This window comes from Leopardus geoffroyi, chromosome E1 (genome assembly GCF_018350155.1).
Source record: "Leopardus geoffroyi isolate Oge1 chromosome E1, O.geoffroyi_Oge1_pat1.0, whole genome shotgun sequence".
NCBI lineage: Eukaryota > Metazoa > Chordata > Mammalia > Carnivora > Felidae > Leopardus > Leopardus geoffroyi.
The window spans coordinates 9,844,756-9,860,441 of NC_059330.1; the positions used below are offsets into that span (position 1 = coordinate 9,844,756).

General features: G+C 42.7%; 1 protein-coding gene and 1 long non-coding RNA gene across 12 annotated transcripts in view; both read right to left on the reverse strand.

Annotated features, from left to right (window-relative positions):
* Positions 1-15,686, reverse strand: part of SPECC1 (sperm antigen with calponin homology and coiled-coil domains 1) — a 289,226-nt gene that overhangs the window by 129,567 nt on the left and 143,973 nt on the right. The gene's annotated exons all lie outside the window — the stretch shown is intronic.
* Positions 3,062-11,834, reverse strand: LOC123603080. The gene is made up of 3 exons (XR_006714731.1): positions 6,238-11,834; positions 5,122-5,213; positions 3,062-3,094 (listed from the first exon to the last, which is right to left on the reverse strand). It is a non-coding gene; the product is annotated as an uncharacterized LOC123603080 (long non-coding RNA).

Genomic DNA, 15,686 nt, shown 5'->3' on the forward strand with positions numbered 1-15,686 from the left:
ACAGACTGAGGGCAAGGAGGTAAAAGCAAATGAGTAGAATTGTAAACAACCTATCTTCCTGCTATCCACTCCTTCTATAGGAGCAGAAGTTTCCTGGGATGGGAGGTTAGGTATTTATTTAGTCAAAGGAAAAAATACAGACCATCTCCACTGACCAGCAACCGCTTTCCCCTAATACAAATCAAACAGCAGCTTCACAGAAGTTAACAGAACCATTCAGATGTTCCTGTCGGCTAAAACTCAAAATTTCTTTTCTTTTTTTAAGTTTATTTATTTATTTTGAGAGAGACAGAGACAGAGTGAGTGGGGGAGGGCACAGAGAGGGAGAGAGAGAGAATCCTGAGCAGGCTCCCTGCTGTCAGCACAGAGCCCGATGTGGGGCTTGAACCCATGAAACCGCGAGATCACGACCTGAGTGGAAACCAAGGGTCAGACGCTTAACCAACCGAGCCACCCAGGTGCCCCTAAAACTCAAAATTTCTAAAAGTGAATTCTTTAGGCTGCCTCTCTAATTCTCCTCCTGACCTTCCTGGTTTCAGGCTCTCTCGGGGTCTCTCTTGGGGGGAAGTGTGTGTGTGTGTGTGTGTGTGTGTGTGTGTGTGTGTCTCACTTAGTAATACCACCATTTCCCCAGTCATCCAATCTAAATACAATGCCTTTAGTTCATTTCTCCCTTTACAGAGAAAAAGTTAAAAATTTTACTAGAGTGGGGCTGCCTGACTAGCTCAGTCAGTAGAGCACGCAACTCCTGATCTCAGGGTTGTGAGTTCAAGCCCCATGTTGGGCATGGAGCCTACTTAAAAAAAAAAAATTTTTTTTTTTTGAAATTTACTAGGCAATATTAAAGATAATGAAGACATCACACTCCTAGAAAGAAAGGCTCAATACTGAAAAATGTGCAGACTTCATCCCCTAAAGTAATGCAATTTCACCAAATTTTACAAGTAGATGTTTTTTCTGAAACCAGATAAAGTGACTTAAATACTTACTTGAAAGAATAAACAGGAAAAAATACTAAAAACAAACAAACAAACAAACAAACAATGAAGAGAACTTGATTTACCAGATACTAAATATTACATGGCCACAAAAGTTAAAATCATGTAATCAATGAAGTAGAATATAGAGAACAGCAAATATACCCAAGAATATATAAGTATCTAACAGAAAATTAAAAAATAGAAAATTCAAATCAATGAGGAAAAGAAATGTTGCTCAGTAAATGCTACTGGAATAACGGCCAAATGTTTTAAAAACACTGTAAGTCATAGACCAAAGAACATTCCAAATGTATTAAATATACAAATATTACAAATTATAATATGAAACCCAAAAACATCTGACCTTTGGGTGTGATAAATCTTTCTAAGCCTAGAAATAATGTAAGAAATCACAATGGAAAAAATAAATATGTCCCATTACAGTTTTAGACTTTTATATTTCAAAACAAACATAATAATCAATATACTACCAAAAAAAAAAAAAAAAGAAAACTCTGCAGAAATTATCTGCAACAATATAACAGAAATGGATTGACAGTGTTAACATACCACAGAATAAATAAGAATAACATTAAAACCCCACTGGAACACTAAGAAAAGTTAAAAATAGGCAAATGACCAATGTATATATGAAACTCAGTAGACCTGCAAATTAAAACAATGAAGTACTTTTTTTGCCTAACAAATTAGGGAGAATTCTTCAGGATCATAATAATTCTGGTAAGACTGCCATGAGACCAACACTTTCCTACACAGCTCTATGTATTTTATAACAGAGATACATATCAAGAAGTTTACAAATGATCTTATATATTTTGGCCAGGTAAATATCTACTTAAGAATTTAGTCCAGGGACATCTTGCTGGGTGGCTCAGTCGGTTAAGCACCCGACTCTTGATTTCAGCTCAGGTCATGATCTTACGGTTTGTGAGTTCGAGCCCCGCATCAGGCTCTGCACTGTGGCATGGAGCCTGCTTGCAATTTTCTTTCTCTCCCTCGCTCTCTCTGCCCCTCCCCTACTCATGCGCTCGCTTGCGCACGCTCTCTCTCTCTCTCAAAATAAACAAATAAAACTTAAAAGAACGGAGTCTAAAGATACAGTCAGTAAAAACTTAAACACAGACTTCCATATTAGAATTATTTAAAATAGAGAAAAATATTGGATCCAACAACAGGAGGATTAAATAAATTATGGTAGTTGAGGTCTTTTAAAATTAAAAAAAAAAATTAATAAAAAGGGCCTTCCCTTTTAAAATTAAAAAGAAAATGATGGGAGTAGAATACAATACCACATGGAATAATAGAATATTATGAAGATGTTAAAAATATTGGGGAATATTTAATGACACGAAGAATTATTTTTTACTTTTTTTAAACGTTTATTTATTTTTGACACAGAAAGAGACAGAGCATGAGTGGGGGGAGGGGCTGAGAGAAAGAGAGGGAGACACAGAATCCGAAGCAGGCTCTGGGCTCAGCTGTCAGCACAGAGCCCGATGTGGGGGTCGAACTCACCAACTGTGAGATCATGACCTGAGCCGAAGTTGGATGCTTAACCAACTAAGCCACCCAGGCACCCCATGACATGGAGATAATTTATGATACACTGTTAAATAAAGAAGTCAAGATATGAATTGGAATATACAATACGATTTAACTATGTGAAAGTGTGTGTGTGTGTGTGTGTGTGTGTGTGTGTGTGTGTGTAAAAAGGCTCAGCAGGGGCTCCTGGTGGCTCAGCCAGTTATGCATCTGATTTAGGCTCAGGTCATGATCTCACAGTTGGTGAATTCGAGCCCCGCATTGTGCTCTCTGCTGTCTGCATAGAGCCCGCTTCAGATGTCTCTCTCCCTCGCTCTCTGCCCCTCCCCCACTCTCTCTCTCAAAAATAAACAAACATTAAGAATTTCTAATAGGGGCGCCTGGGTGGCGCAGTCGGTTAAGCGTCCGACTTCAGCCAGGTCACGATCTCGCGGTCCGGGAGTTTGAGCCCCGCGTCAGGCTCTGGGCTGATGGCTCAGAGCCTGGAGCCTGTTTCCGATTCTGTGTCTCCCTCTCTTTCTGCCCCTCCCCCGTTCATGCTCTGTCTCTCTCTGTCTCAAAAATAAATAAACGGAAGAAAAAAAAAAAAAAAAAAAAAGAATTTCTAATAAAAAAAAGGCTCCATAACCACACCACAAAGAAATGTCAAGTCATTATTATCCTGAGTGGCAGGATTATGAATGATTTTTATTTTCTGGATACATTCTTTAATTTCATTTTCTATAAAGTGAGACGTATTACTTACATAATCAGGTAAAATATTCATATATTTTTTTTAATTTTTTTTTCAACGTTTATTTATTTTTGGGACAGAGAGAGACACAGCATGAACGGGGGAGGGGCAGAGAGAGAGGGAGACACAGAATCGGAAACAGGCTCCAGGCTCTGAGCCATCAGCCCAGAGCCCGACGCGGGGCTCGAACTCACGGACCGCGAGATCGTGACCTGGCTGAAGTCGGACGCTTAACCGACTGCGCCACCCAGGCGCCCCTAAAATATTCATATTTAAAAACAAATACCAAAACAGCTCCACTGGTTCCCCGCCCTTCACAGGATACATTCCGGACCTGTAATCATGGCACGCTCTAGATCTACACCACACGTTTCTTTGCCTACCACCCCTCCTTAATGTTCTGGCAACATCCAGAGATCTAACCAGCCCCCAAAACTGCTGGGTTCTGTCACAACCCCATTTCTTGGCGTGCGCTATTTCCTCTGCCTAAGAGCCCGCCCAACGCCTAGCAAAGGCTTCTTCAAGCCTTAAGACTCAGCTCAAACGTCCCTCTTCTGTGAAACCTTTCCCAGTGTCCCCAGGAAGAAAGACTGCTTCCTGGCCTGAGTTCCACACCTCTTAAAGCACCACTGTGAGGGGAGTGTTCTCTAGTAAGGTTTCTCACACAGCCTCCTTCCTGCGGTAAGCTGAATAGTGCCCCCAGTGATGCCCACACCCTAATCCCTGGAACCTGTGAATGCGTTACATGGCAAAGGGACTTTGCAGGTGTGATCAAGTGAAGGCTCTTGACTTGAGGAGATTATCTTGGATTATCTGGTGGGCTCAGCGTAATCACAGGGGTCTTACGAGAGGGAGGCAGGCGGGTCAAGGGCAGAAAAAGGAGATGTGAGGATGGAACCGGAGGTTGTAGCGATGAACCGTGAAATACGGCAGAAGGTGCAAGTGGCCTTGAAGTTGGAAAAGGGAAAGAAATGTTTGCCCTGAAGTCTCCAGAAGGAACACGGCCTTGCCCACACCTTCATTCCAGACTTCTAATCTCCAGAACTCTAAGAAAACAAATGTGTGTTGCCTAAAGCCAGGAAGTTTGTGGTATCTTGTTACAGCAGCAACAGGAAACTAATACAATCCTTGACTATCCCAAAAGCACCTTGGGGCAGGCCAAGAAGAGGGGGACGGTGGGGCCTGGAGCTGGGGAAAGGAAGCACTCTTATAGACATTTGGTAGATAAATGAAACATCATCTACCTCAAGGAAAACCACAGAAAAGAAGCAAGAAGATAAGAGGCAGGAGGAGGAAGAAAAAAACATGGGCTAACATTTATTGAGACCTTAAGATTTACTGTTAATTTATTTGTTAATATTTTATTAACATTTTTTGAAAATTCATTACTTTCCAGGCACTGTTTAAGAATGTTACACTGTCCTGAGCACTCAGCACAGTGTTGTTATTCCCATTTTATAGAGGAGGGAAAACAAAGCAATGGATTAAGACACTAGCCCAGGATCCCACAGCTAGTAAATCAGCGAAGCCAGGATAAGAATATGCAGCAACTCTGGCTCCAGGGCCCATGCTGTTAAATATTAAGAAGGAAAAGCTTATACACGTTGAGGGATTTGCAGGAATTTGTACATTTACATAAGCCAAGGGGACTAAATGCAGTTGAAATCAGGCTGAATTTATTAAAGGAATATTCTCTATTTGATGTGCCACGTTCTGTGCGGTTCTGTTTTCTACACTGATTCACACACATCTGGATTCAAACCCAGATATGAGGCAGAAGGGGACGTTCAAAGGCTGTGGGGATGCCACCCCGAAGCTTATCCTTCATCCAACCCGCTCTCCCACCTCTGTCCTGCTGAGGCCCAGAGAAAGCTCCTTCCACAAGGCTGTGTGGTAAACACGCCTTTAGAAAGTCTCCCATCCACGCTCAGGAAGATCTGAAAGCAAAACGCCTTGATGAGAAGGGAGGACTTGGCATCAGGAAAAGATTGCTTTCCCCGCGCAAAATACTGATGTTCAGTAATACTGAACCACAGAAAATCCAGGCAATGAATCAGAAGACCAACTAAGGAAATTTACCCAGAATTCTGAGGAAAAGGATAAAGAGATGAATAGAAGGTTTTTGAAAATTAAGAGACTTGAAGGGAGATCGGAAAGATCTCCAGCACAACAGGAAAGCCAGATGGCAAGAAGAAAGCGATGGGAGAAAACTAAGCTGAGGCAGAGAAGAGTGCAGAGAGACCTGAAGGGGACAGCCAGGCACCAGGCGAGATTAATGAAGAGTGACACCCCCCCCCCCCCAGCAGGAGACATACTACAAACGTCTGAATCCAAAGCACCCAGGCCAGCTTCGAGCAGGTGTTCCCCGGCCAGTGGCTGGAGGTAAGGAGTTCTGACCGTCTGAAGATGGGGTCAGAGGCAGGATGTTCAGCCACGACTAATCCTGTCGGGGGGCTCAATCCTGCTCCAGGCTCGAGGGGCTGTGTCCCCAGTGAAGGGGTCACTCCAGACACTTCACTCTGAAGGGACACTCCACTGACAGCTGGTGAAGGGAGCAGAAGAATGCAGGGGTTGGTCAAGGCCGGCAAGAGGCCCTAGAAGAACAACCATTTCCCTCTGTGCTCACACTGACTCCTGAGACCAAATGCATAGGTCCCCTCCCCACCCCCCCCACCCCAGCCACCCCCCCTCCCCAACACACACACCAACCACTTCTCCAAACTCTCTGGACACCAACTGGTGTCCTACAACTCAACTGTGACACTAACTACCTGCACTTAGCACAGACCCCACAGGTTAAGGACTCAGTCCCACAGGACCGGTCCCACTTGAGATGCCAGTCCCTGGCTGTCACCTGCACTTCTGACCAACCAGCTGCAAAGTGGGGGTTTCCGCTCCCCCTGCCTCAGGTCGGATAACTTGCTGTAACGACTCCTACGACTCAGAAGGCTGTTTACTTACTAGATCACCAGTTTATTGCAAAGGACACAACTCAGGAACGGCCAGATGCAAGATGCAGAGGGCAAGGCGTGGGGTGAGCATGGGGCTTGCCCGCCCTCTTCGGGTGGTAAGTGCTACCTTCCCATAACCTTGGCGTGCTCAGCAGCCTGGAAGCTCTCCAAAACCCACTGTTTAGAATTTTTACTGCGGTGCCATTAGGTAGGCACGACTGATCGGTTCACTCGCCACTGGTGGTTAAACTCAATCTCCAAACCCCTCTTCCCTCCCCAGTGGTGGGGGGTGGGGCTGAAGGTTCCAGCCCTCTCATCACGTGGTTGGTTCCTCGGGCAACCAGCCCCATCCTCCAAGAGTCACCACAATTAGCATAAACTGGAGTGCGGTTGAAAGGGGCTTATTATGAATAACAAAAGATGCTCCTCTCAAAAATTCCAAGGGTTTTAGGAGCTCTGTGCCTGGAACCAGGGAGCGGATGTATATTTTTTTAATTCTACCGTGACGCCCCTCTCACCCTCCACTCTGCAGGGCAAGCAGTGACCTGGCCAACCCCCTAGCCACAGGCACAAAGCAGGTGCTCGTGGGGCGCTGGCTAGATGTCACGGGGAAACAGGCCCTGACGAGGGCGAGGGCGGCAGGAAGGAGTGGACGGGAGTGAGTCAGGCCTATCCCTGTGCAGGCAGAACCTGTGGTCAGCCGTGGAGCCAACTCCCTGAGAGTGAACTTTTTAAGGAAGAAACTAGTGAGTGAATGTTTTTGTTTTTTTGTTTTTTGGGTTGTTTTGTTTTTTTTGTTTTTTGGCTTTCAGGCTATCACGATGTCCCCGTCAGGGCAGAATTCATAAAGGAAATGAAAGACTGCTAGGAAAAGCAAGGAAACAGATTCTCCCCTGAAGCCTTCCCATGGCTGCATGGCTGATGGGAAGACGGCACAAAGGTCTGACCACGTGGTCTCAATTTTTTGGGATGACCCTGGAGGACCATCCTAGCTCCAGGCCCTGGGGACTGAGACAACGGTGATGGTCCTATCACATTTCATCTTCTCTCTCTGCCAGAACCTGTTTCCTTCACCCCCCGACCCTAGATATTATTTCCACGGGTGCCCTCCACAAACTTTCTACATGCAAATCTCTGTCTCAAGGTGGATTTCCCAGTAAGCAACCAGGACTATTTAGTTTTTACTATTTTAGTAATTAGACGTTATTTTTTTTTTTAATCAAAGGTCAAAGGTCAACAATTCAACTGCCTGGGGAGCCGGAGAGGTAAGTAAATGTCTGTGAAAGGCAGACCCCCTGAAAAATATTCTTACTCAAAGGCCCCATGAAAATATTCTTACTCAAAAAATTTTGAGACGCTGCAGAAGACCAATGAGGTTGGCCAATGTGTGTCCTCTGGACTGTCCATTTTACAAAGACACACAACATACTCAGTGTCACTTCGCACTCAGCTCTGTTCATTCACTGGTCAGACGTTTCTCATCCTTGGGTATAACCCTGACAATTACAGTCTGAATGGCCCGTGTGCTTACTGTTTGATGAAATCAAATTACTCTCCTTGCTGAAACATTCCTCCATGTTAGATGGCTAAGTCACCGGGAGGCGACCTCACAATGTTTGTCATGGTATTAGGTAGGGGTGTTTATTGAAGGTCTGCCGTGATCATTTGTGAGCCCGGATTAATTTTGCTAAATTTAGCTTTTCAAGCACTGCTCCTGGTACATACACAATTAGGCACGGCATTTTTTACAGGTAAAAGCGACCTCAGTGTTGTCAAGGATAATACAATCGCCTCAATATTACACAAATATTTTAAAAGTCTGAAGAGACATTTTTTTGGGAATAATGGTCAAAGCTGACCATTTCACCTAAATATGAAATGAAACAGAAACCTTTAGGTCAGTTACCAGTCTGCATTCTTTTCATGCCAGGGCAAAGGCTAGACTTGTATTTTAGTTATTGTTTCCCTTTGTCTCACTGAGTATCTTATGCATCCTTATTTGGAAGTTTTCCTTTCTGGCCTGCAATTGGAAAAAAAAAAAAAAAATAGTACTCTGTAGAACTTCAAAATGCTTTCTAGTCTGGCCGCCATGTATGACGAAATCATACAGTTCTAAAAGGTGGAAGGGACATCGTAGATGGAGCTCAAGCCCTTTACGCACATGAAAACCCATCAAGGTCAAAAAAGGAGAGACGAGCCTGAACGTGTGCCTCTGAATCCCCTGTTTTGTCTAATACTCCCAGAAAAACAATCACCTAGAAAAAAATGGAGTTTGTTTATTTCACGTAATCCACTTATAATCAAGCCTCACCAGACGTCTCTTGCGGTATCAGTCCCTTCAAGCTGACCGCACACGGCCTCAAATCTGAAACCCTCACATCGACTCTTACAGCCTTGAGTGGTAGAGGACATTAAAATTTCTCGAGGGGGCACAATCGCATTAGTGAAGCTTCCCATAAATCCTGGTCCGCAGCACACGCCCACGTTCTGTCCTTCCTTGCTCCCCCCTGGACCTCACTCTCCCCTGCATTCCTCCGCTTCACCTCCCCTTCCCCTTGCGCATCCCTCCCCTGCACCTCACCTTCTCCTGCACCTAGTGCCTCCTCTCTCACTTCCTCCCAGCCTGGCCCTGCATGGGTCCCGAGGCTGAAAGAAGCCTAAATGTATCTGCTTCTCACAAACCCCTGGCTCAGCCTGACCAAGCCCTGGGGGCCAGTCGGCAAGCAGGGCAAACCAAGGACCCTGTCCAACTTCGGAGAAAGGAAGCCTACCAGGTGCGGAAGGGTCTACCTGAGGAGGTGACATCAGGGCTGAAGAAGCCTGAGAGGATGAAAAGTAGGATGGAGGTAACATTTATCTTGCAAATGGCATTTTTGAAAATGAAAATAATAGGCGTGCACTGACCCGCAACAGGTGTTAACTGGGACTTAGCCTGGACAAGGGGGACTTCTGGTCGACCTGCAGAGGAGTCCGTGGACCAGTTCTGTGAGAGGAGCATCCGGGCACAGGGCAAGGAGAAGGGGCGCGGGGTGGTTCCCGTGAGGCCCGTGCATCTCAGGGGAGGGCTGAGGCGAGGGGACGGTGTGTGCCCACGCCCGCGTGTGCGAAAACACTTTATCTCACTAGGACGGCACTGTACAGCCGGAGATACTCGGCCCCCTGAGATGCTGTCCTCAACCAGCGGAACAGAAAGAGGTCTCCGGAGAAGCTAAAACTGTCTGTGCCCAAACTTCACACCTTTTTGTTGATCAGGAGAAGCCCTTCTGGTTTAGACACGGTTCTGGCTGCTTTCGTTACTGGTTTCCAGGCACACGGGGAGTGAGGATGAGTGAGGGGAGTCCAGCATGCGGACATGGACGGACCAAAGCCATCAAGAGGTCCCCAGAACCATCCCCACCCCACCCCCGGAGTCCAGGCTGGTAACAGAACCGGTACTGTGACAGTAAAGGAAAAGCAGGATTGTCCATAATGCCTCAAGGACTATCTTGTATCTAAAGTGGTTAGCATAAGGCTCCGGATACGAGAATTTAGGACAAACAAGAGGACATTTTAACGTGCAGCTTCCACGAAAATGTAACCACCGCTCCAATTACTGTTGTCTCCTTGATTTTCATTCCTTCTTCTTTCTTAATCACCTACAACTACTGGTTTTGAAAACCCTCACCAGGGCATAAAGCACAAAAGCAGAATATCACAGAAAGGATGTCAGGGAAGGTGTGAGGGGCACGTGGACACACAAACATGCACAAGCAAACAACACCCACACACAAACGTAACCTGCAAAGAGAGACTGTCTCATCACGTCTCTGGTCCGGCCTGTAACTAACTGCACGTAACACGCGCAATGGAATGTACTCAGATTGAAGGAAGGGCAGAGCAGAAGAGACCAAAACGCAACTATAAACAGATAATTTTCAGAATAGTTCTAGGACCACTTTGAATGGACTCCTTGTTTATCTGTGAATAAATCAGAAGGTTAGACTGCTGATAATTTAACCTTCAAGATTTTTTTTTTTTTTAATTTGGCTGCTGGTAGAGAGAAAAGCAGGACCAATTAGAGGAAGAAAAATGAATTCTCTGGCAGATAAAACAAAGGGGATTTTTCAAGGGCTTGGGAGGCTGTTGGCACTGGTTCTTCATTGGATAGAGTTTCAGGTCAAAATGTATGACTTTACCTTTCCAGGTTTATCATAACCCCTAATCTGAACACTTATCCATAATTAGGTTCAATTTGGAACACGGAGCTGGAGAGGGGAGGAGCGTGAAGAAGCGAAGGGAAAAAATGACTAATTTTTCCAAAGTAACGGAGCAGAGGTTAAAAACAATGAAGGGGACAGGTCACTGGAGAGAGGGTATCCACGAATAGGTGGGAATCGTGAAAAGCCACAGGGAGATACTGCCCGTGGCCTGTTGGGCCTCTGACAGGGGTGGCCCCCCATGCCCGGCCCCAGGGGAGTCGCTGGCCCAGGATATCTGGGTTATCTTTGTAGTGGTGTGGAATGTGGAAAATCTCTTTCTGTGAAACAAGCTTTTCTGAAGTTCATACCAGTAAGTGATTTTTTTTTTTTTTAATCTCGGTTTTAAATATGTGGCCAACCACATCGATTTTAAAATATAAAGCCTACCTTCTCCTGAGAATTAAAAAATTTCCAGGAAATACAAGGGGCGGCTGCCATCAATTCATTAGAGCCGGGCTGTTCGCTAGGGCCTCTGGGGAGTGTTGGGGGCTGTGGAGATGAGATGAGGGGGGCAAGTAAGTGTTCTCGGGTAGTTCTCCCTCAGCTGGAGAACAAACCGTCCTGCGATGTCCACGTGAAGGCCGGGCACCAGAGGGCATCGAAGGCCAAGTCAGAAGTGGGCCGGCCGACTGGGGAAGTGGCATCTCCTGACGCTGAGCAGCAGGGGTGAGGCCAGGCCAATGGGACAGGTCTGGTAGAAGGACGGTCCCAGGGGACTGCTTTGTCATGGGAGTGAGACATCTTCATGAGGAGACGCAGAAACCTTCAAAATGCTCGGCGCCTTCATGATGCTTCTAGGATACGACCACACAGGCTGGTCATCTGACTGGAGCCATATCAAAGTTTTTAAAAAAGTAAAACAGAGTTCAACTGGCTAGAAAGCTCATACCTAAAGCACAGCTGGGTGACAAGCTCAACAAAGAAAACCCCAGTCTCCCCCACCCACAAAATACCTGACTTAGAAAGTTTAAGTCTAAAAAAATCATAAGGACACCTGGCTGGCCCAGTCAGTGGAGCACAAGACTCCTTATCTCAGGGTCGTGAGTACGAGCCCCATGGTGGGCATAGAACTTACTGAAAAAAGAGTCTAAAAACATAAAATCATAGGATATTAAAGTTATCAGAAACTTCAGAGCTAACCTTGCACACACACCCTTTTACCCATATAAGGCAACAAGGAACCAATAAAAACTTACAATAATTCATCTTTCATGTTAAAAAAAAAACAAAACAAAACCAAAAGGGGTATTAAGGAAAATCTGACCTAAAATGGGATTATAAGAGGAAAAATTTTTTTTAAGTTTATTTATTTATTTTCAGAGAGAGAGCAAGCGAGCTCAAGTGCAAGTGGGAGAGGGGTAAAAGGGTGGGGGGGGGGAGAGTGAGAGAGAGAGAGAGCAGGAAAACAGATTCAGGGCTCGAACTCACAAACTGTGAAATCATGACCTGAGCTGAAATCAAGAGTCAGATGCTTAACCAACTGAGCCACCCAGACTCCCCAGGGAAAAAAATTTTAAATCCGTGAAATCATTATGTCTAACAAGAAAAATCATAACATCAAGATGAATGGCAAAAAGGTATGTTACAAAATTCAGCAACGATTTCTGATCTTCTGAAGGACAGTATCTCCAATTAACAGAGGACATTTGTGCCATCATCACTAGGATCTAACTCTCTAAGAGTTTACGGTTTACTACAGAGGTCTTATACATTCCTTATTTCTCCCCCAGATTCTATACACATTTCTTATAGTGTGAATGTGACCTTCTAATAAACCACTGTTTCTGGTTATTATTAGCATAAAGCTACTGTTATAAACACACATACCTACATACACACATACTGCATGTATATGCATATTCATACATATATGATATATTGCATATATATAATATAAAATATATATAACAAAATTTTATATATAGAATATAAAATATATATAACAAAATTATATAAATACATATGCATGCATTTCCTAGCTATTTACTGAATTCTCATTCATTCTAATAGTTTTTCAGTTAATCTTCCTGGCTATTCTAGCAAGAAAATTATAGGACCTACAAACAATGCTACTTTTGTCTCATTTTCAATAAATATTATTTTTAAACATCTTACTGCTTTGGCTAGTCTATCTGAAAACAATGTCCTGTATGGGCACCGCTGTTATTTTCCTGACCTTTACAGGAATGTTTTTAGTTTCCTGTTAAGCATGGTGTGTGCAGCTTTCAGACCATTTTATTTATTATCTTAAGAAAGGATCCATTCATTCCTATTAAATGTTTCTAAGGTATATGTTATATTTTATTAAATGTATTACTGATATACAGATGAAAATTTTTTTCTTTAAATTCACCGTTGGCATAAATTCATAGAATAATATTATTGCCTTCTTGGAATGAACCAGTTTTACAGTGGTATAATAGTTTTTAAGGGGCGCCTGGGTGGCGCAGTCGGTTAAGCGTCCGACTTCAGCCAGGTCACGATCTCGCGGTCCGTGAGTTCGAGCCCCGCGTCGGGCTCTGGGCTGATGGCTCAGAGCCTGGAGCCTGTTTCCGATTCTGTGTCTCCCTCTCTCTCTGCCCCTCCCCTGTTCATGCTCTGTCTCTCTCTGTCCCAAAAATAAATAAACGTTGAAAAAAAAAATTAAAAAAAAAAAAAATAGTTTTTAAATATATGGTTGGATTAAACTTGGCTTATATTTCGATTAGGACTTGTATATCAACATCAGTAAGAAGGTACTCTGGCTTTCTTTGTTAGCGCTATCTTTGAAAGGTTTTGGCTTCACAGTATTAGTATTACTTTTGTGAAAATAAATTGGAATGTTTTCCATCTTTTACGTACTTCAGAATATTTTCCAAGATTCTATTATTTTAGTATTACCTTCACAATTCTATTTGTACTTACTTGTCTGATTATATATTTAATTTTTTTTTTGCACGAACTTAACATTGACTTTTTCTTTTAGCCCAACTTCATCCTAAGCAGCATAGATTTGATGTACTAGTTATAATTTTTCTCACACATTTGAAATTAATTATTAAAATAAACGGTCATCTGTATATACCTCAAATCATTACCTGTACCCTCTATAATATGGTAATCTTTGGGAAACAAAGCACTAGATGACTTTAAATATCACGGAAATGATATTTTTCTTGTATTTAAAGAATTTTACCTATTAAATCATCTGGGTTCAGGGATATTTTTGGAGCTTTTAAGTTACTTTGTGATGTCTTCCAAAATTACTTTTCTGTCCAACTGTTTCGTTTCTTCAGGAACTGATTTTATAGTTTCATTTTCAAGTTCATCAAAATTTTATATTTTTATTCTATTTTTTTAAATCACATCTTTGAATATGTACATTCTTAAATGCAAATCTGGGATATTTCTGTCCTCTTCTTTTTCTTAGTCTAACTACGGTTAGACATTGTTTTTTGTTTTCTCTACTTCATTGTTTTAACAAAAAACATACTCTTACATTTTTAACTGAAGGTGTTCTTTTTCTTTTTTGTTCATTCATATATCCATTCATTCAACAAATATTTACCATGCGCCAAGCATGTATCAGGCAGTGTACTAGGTGGTAAGAGGGTGGGCAAGAGGAGGGTGAGACATGGGGTACCTGGGTGGCTCAGGCGGTTAAGTGTCCAACTCTTGATTTTGGCTCAGGTCGTGATCTCAGAATTCGTGAGTTTAAGCCCTGCATCGGGCTCTGCGCTGACAGTGTAGAGCCTGCTTGGGATTCTGTCTCCTCTCTCTGCCCCTCCCGTACTTGCTGTCTGTATCTTTCTCAAAAATAAATAAAAATTTAAAACTCAAAAGAAAAAAGAAAAAAAAGAGGAGGATGAAACAGCCACAGTTATAATCTGCTTCATTAATTTCTGCCTTTTCAAAAAACACCTTCCTGGTTTCCCAGATTTATTTTCTTGTTTATTTCCTAATTTTCTGAGTATAGTAATTAACTTATTTTCATTGTTTCTTTTCAGACATCAAAAAATTTCAGAGGAACGAACTTGCTTATTTGTAACTTGATGAAGCACTCCATAATCATTTTTAATAAACTGTTGTTCTCAGTTCTTTCTTGGGTCAAACTTTACCAAATGGATTAAGTTTTTTAAATTTCAACTTTTATTATCTACAGTTTTACTGCATTATGATATAACAGAGTGACCGTAAAATTTCCCTTAAGAGACTGTAATGAGGCTTTCTTTCTGGAACAGGACAATGTTTTAACCATTCCATGAACAGTTTAGAAAAACTGTGTAAGACATATTGTTGAATTCTCTCATTTTTACTTGTGAGTCTTTTAATGCATTTCTAATAGGTTCTGCAGGAGTCACTCTTCCAAGGTTTGCTGGTTAATGTGCTGGAGTTTGTAAACGCTACTTTTTCTTCTTCAACATAGAAGGTCCTGTCTGATTTAAGGTACCCTGTGGTGCCTGTGGAGGGTAGGGGAGGAAAGTCTGTCACTGATACTATTGTTTCAGTAGAATGACTCTGTAAGTCAGACAAAGCCATAGAGATAGGCACAATTAAAGCCACAGAGATAGGCACAATTAAATGACATTTTGTATTACTATCAAGAAAGATACTGGCCTTACGAGACAGAAAGTGTAAGAAAAGCAGGTAGTGTTCTATCAAGTCACAAGTCTTTGGAGTCAGAGGGGAAATATTTATATCCAAATGCCAAAGAAGTACAAACTCTAATTAAGTGATGTGGCCATTTGAACGGAGGTCTAAGGCTCCCAATTAGGAGCTATTAAGAATTAAGGAAAATATAACTTAAATCTAAGTTTGTTTGTCACAATGGGCATTATGACCACCTCCTTCCTCAAGTTCTGAAATCACGGTGCAGAGAGATTACAAAGATCTTGAACCTAGAATTCTACACCCAGAAAAACTATCAGTAAAGACAAGGTAAAACAACAGATCCTCACGTAAAGGTTGAGAAAACCTATCACGCGTAGACTATTTTTGTACATGCTCAAACCAAATATGCTCCCACCACAGCAAAAGGAGCTCCAGTGGGTATTTGGAGTCCAGAGTAACAATCCTGTCCTTGTCCCTGCTAGAGGCCTCTGTTGCTTAAAAGCCTCACCTGGGATGAAATTCCTGTATTATTTATAAAAAAATACTTACGTAAACTAACTCTTTTTTTTTAATTTTTTTTTTTAATGTTTATTTATTTTTGAGACAGAGAGAGACAGAGCATGAATGGGGG